This window comes from Sciurus carolinensis, chromosome 1, assembly GCF_902686445.1.
Source record: "Sciurus carolinensis chromosome 1, mSciCar1.2, whole genome shotgun sequence".
Classification (NCBI taxonomy): domain Eukaryota; kingdom Metazoa; phylum Chordata; class Mammalia; order Rodentia; family Sciuridae; genus Sciurus; species Sciurus carolinensis.
In genome coordinates, this window is record NC_062213.1 from 206,404,188 (window position 1) to 206,407,784 (window position 3,597).

Sequence of the window (3,597 nt, forward strand, 5' to 3'; positions counted from 1 at the left end):
ACTGCGGAATGGGTGGGCAAGAGGGGCCATCATGAACCCCTGACGTCAGCCCTCCTGTCTGCCCCTCCCGTCCGCCCCTCCTGGCCTGTGCACCTTGTGACTTACCGAGAAGTTAGTGGGAAATAAACAGCAGGATTCTCACCTCTGTGCTGCGGGTGGCTTGAACCCAAATAAACAGGCCAGTCGTTCACACATACGCAGCTCAGTGCTCAGAGGGCCGGGGCTGCGGAGGGGCTCGGGTCCACCCTGGACTGCTCTGGCTTTCATTTGTCACTGTCATCTTTTCATTAGTGTAATAACATCGATCTTGCGGATGAGTCTGAATTCATGCCCCGTAATGTCCTGTGTAGCCCACTTTAGGAATCCAGGGTCTGTCAAGGACTTGGGCTGCACTGGGCCAAAGCCTCTCTGTCTACTTTAATCCAGACTCGCTCCCTGGCTTGGTTTCCTACATACTCATGTTCTGTGGTCGGACATTTGTTTGGTAGAAGCCTCCGTGATTGGGATGCGTCTGACTGTTTCCTTACAATTAAATTCAAAGATGGTGTTTTGTCCAGATCCTGAATTCTTAGGACATCAGGTTGCCTCATTATTGGTCAGAATGGTGTCCCTGGTCTCTCCTTCAAGAGGACCCTTCTGTGGGTGATCAGAATCCCTGGAAGGGAGCATTCCATGTGTGCAAATATTTTCTGTGAACCACTGAGGGCAGATAGCAAACCCCACAGACCAACAGCCCCAGGGTGTCTGAGACCATAGAGAGGCTACTCATGCCCTGGAGGCCAAGTCCAAGGTCAAGGCATGGGCAGGGTCAGTTCTTTTCAGGCCTCCTTGGCTGGGACCTTCTTTCCCTGTGAGTCTGTGTCCTAACCTCTCCTTCTAAGGACACAGGTGGGATGGGTCTAAGCCCCCTGTCCATCCTTGGTTTGCCAGGACAAGTGGAAAGGCCCTTTCCTCCTGCACGGAGCCACATTCCGAGTTTCAGCACATGACCTGGGGAACCCAGACCAGACCTAGTGACCAGCAACCCGCTCAAAGTTCCGACATGGGGATGGCCACGGCTACACTGATCCCTGCAAGGGTGGCCGCAGAGTGGTGTGTCCTATCGCCCTTCTAACACCGAGCCATCTGCAGTCCACAGAGGGATCCCTCTACCACCCCACCTGGGCGCTTTTGAGAGCCGCCCTTGGACATCCGGTTCTCGGGGTGCAAGGCCGTCACCTTCACCAGCACTGTTCCTCCTGACACCTGCCTACCTGGGCCAGCGGATCCCCAGACCTGCCCCAGTGCCTCCCAGCTGCCTCCGTCCCGACCCTGGCAAAGCAAGCTAAGGCGGGGCCCCTCTTTGCCCTCCCTGCCCTGGTCCTGGGATCCACCCTCCCTCCAAGAAGCCTGGAGCTGCTAGTGAGAAACAGGACTCGGAGATGTCCCCCCGGGAGCGGCTTCTGTTGGCTTGGATGTGTTTATTTTTGCCTCTGGGGCCGTTCGGGGCCACACGGTTTTGAGAGTTGATGGAGAGAATTCAGACTCGCACAGCTCTTTAACTGGGTTTTATAACAAGACTGTCACAACAGAATTAAACTGTCCTTGAGCGGTATTCTGTCACCGGCAGAGAATCACACTCGAGGAGAAGAGAAGAGGTCTCTGTGAAGAGCCAGGACCGGCCTCCCCGGGCTCCTGCCGGGACTAAGTGGATTCGAAACTTCACATATTTCCCTAAACAGCCGCTACCCGGCAGTTTCTTCCGTTTAGAAGTGACGCCACATTTGTCCTGACGTGGAACCTCCAAGTCTGTTGGATGAAGCAGAGAGGTTTGGCCAGGTGACCTGACAGGGCAGAGAAGGACTTGAGTTTGGGTGTAGAGAAGCCCGAGACCCCAACTCTGGGAAGAAGCAACCCCCAGGGGGCACAGGACAGCACTGGGCGGTTTGTGGAGCAGGGACGGGGCCAGGACAGCGTGGCCGAGGGTCTGGAGGACCCCCAGCACGCAGGTGAGGGCCGGGAGCTGGGGTCAGGCCGGGGTGTGGGTGGGCGGCGTGAGGCCCCCGGAAGGCACTGGTGGCCCTGGGCCTCTGCCTGACTGGAGACCCTGCCTGGAGAAGGGCTGGAGGCTGCCCACCCCTCCCAGCAGCTTGCCCCCCAGTCAGGGCCTCCTCCTGTCCTGGCGTCCACTTCCTGCTCTGAATCTGAAGACACACCTCGCTGCTCAAGGACAGACGGCCTGTGCCAGTGTCCACCTTCGCTTTGGATGCAGCCCCTGGGGCTCGGCCACTGCAACTGACTTAAAAAGGACTTGTTTCCTCCTCTTCCTCTCCCTGCTCCCCCCAGCCCCTCCCCCCCTCGTCTCAGGGGAAACAGGATCACCTTTCTCCCCAACCGGGCGGAGTCCTCTGTCCCTGAGCACACACGCACCCCGGCGGAGTCCTCTGTCCCTGAGCACACACGCACCCCGGCGGAGTCCTCTGTCCCTGAGCACACACGCGCCCGGGCCGAATCCTCTGTCCCTGAGCACACACGCGCCCGGGCAGAGTCCTCTGTCCCTGAGCACACGCTCCAGGAAGGACGTCATCCAGACTGCGAGGAGGCAGCAGATCTCAGAAACAACCCTGGAACATGTGGGCCTGGAGGAATTTTGGCTCACTCCTAGGATTCTGCCTCCTCGTTCAGACCCTAACGGCCTATTCTTGGCTTTCCCTACACTTCTGACTCCAGGGGCCACGAGTCGCCTCTTTGAAAGGCCCCTGATCCTGCTGAGGGGCAGAATCCCAGCCTCCGGGACAGGAGTCCCCTGTGCTTCTCCCTTGCTAGCAAAGCAACAAACCTGCTTTTTCCTTTTTCTCAAAACCGTGTTCTCGTTATCCGATAGGCACTGGGGACAAGGACCGAGCCTTCCGCAACAGACTTATTTTAAAACCAGGATTTTTTCCCTCCCGCTCATCCCTCCCCTACCAGTGGGGGAAACACGGCTGCCACTTTCCCTGTCCTGGGCTAAGCCACCATGACCTTCCCTGTCCACTGGAGGAAAGGCCCTCTGGACCAGGGAGCTGGCACAGCAGCCCCTCGAGGACACAGGCTAGACCTCGGCTGCACCTACTGATGATCTACTTGAAACCCGGTCCTTGCATCTCCTCTGTTGCCCTGGGAGCTAGAATTCTAGCCTTGGGGACCTCATGCTGCTGCTTTTCTCATTTGCCAGCAAATCCACTGAACTTCCTGTTCCCCCAAACCTGTTGTCCGGAGTCAGGACGGAGCACCCGGCCTCACGGATGTGAGCTGAGGGACTGGGAGCCCAGTGCTGGGCACGGCACAGGAAGCAGGAGTGAGTCAGGAGGCGACGCTGCCCTTGGCACTGGCCACTGTTCGGTGGGACAGCAAAGGCCAGTCTGCGTCTGCACGTGGGGAGCATGAGGGGTACCTGAGGTGCCCCAGGGGAGGCAGGGGCCCGCCTGCAGGAGGGGCTGTCCTTCACTTGCCAGACTCAGCCAAATGCGAGCTGAGCCTCGCAGGTGAGGGTGGAGCCTTCCTGGAGGGACCCATCAGCGAGGGGTCAACAGCCTGGATGTGAGCTGGGTACTAGGACGTCTCGTTCAGAGGGTAAAG